This window comes from Bison bison, unplaced genomic scaffold, assembly GCF_000754665.1.
Source record: "Bison bison bison isolate TAMUID 2011002044 unplaced genomic scaffold, Bison_UMD1.0 scf7180017864492, whole genome shotgun sequence".
NCBI classification, from domain to species: Eukaryota; Metazoa; Chordata; class Mammalia; order Artiodactyla; family Bovidae; genus Bison; species Bison bison.
Window position 1 is genome coordinate 5304489 of NW_011495051.1, and position 483 is coordinate 5304971.

The following is a 483-nucleotide window of genomic DNA, read 5'->3' on the forward strand; positions in this document are numbered from 1 at the left end:
GTGAGGTTAGGCAGAGACGATGCAGGAACCTGGTGGACCTCGAATTTTCGTCTCGGTGGGATGGAAGAGACGCTACGGAAAGGTATGAAGTGAGAGAGGGTCAAGATCTGGTTTGTGGTTTAAAAACATTGCTCAGGCATGGAAGCAGGGAGGCTGTCCATGTTGCAGAGAAAATACGCTTGCAGGAGGACGTTCAGGTACACGGACATGCATGATGCACAGTGACCCAATCAGGTGACCCCTTTTACGTTCGCGGACGCGCGGGGACAGACAGATTCTTCCAGAGAGCAGGTGGCCCCACCTGGAAAAGAGAACTCCCTACCCCCACCAAATCTCCCGGTCCTGGCTCTGCTTGGGGCCCCTCACTCACCTGGGCCGGGACCCGCGGAGCTCGCAAGAACTTGGGGCCTGGCGGAAGCCTGAGGCTCTGCGTCTCCCGACCCCTCCCTCCCCGCCCCAACCAGATCCAGCCTTTCCCCTGCC

The 483-nt window shown here is 58.8% G+C and overlaps 1 protein-coding gene across 1 annotated transcript in view; it reads right to left on the reverse strand.

Annotated features, from left to right (window-relative positions):
* Window positions 1-483, reverse strand: part of SH2D3A (SH2 domain containing 3A) — a 14597-nt gene extending 14114 nt beyond the window's left edge. The window contains exon 1 of the mRNA XM_010828470.1: window positions 371-483. The gene's annotated coding sequence lies outside the window, so the exon portion shown is untranslated. The remainder of the gene's footprint in view (window positions 1-370) is intronic.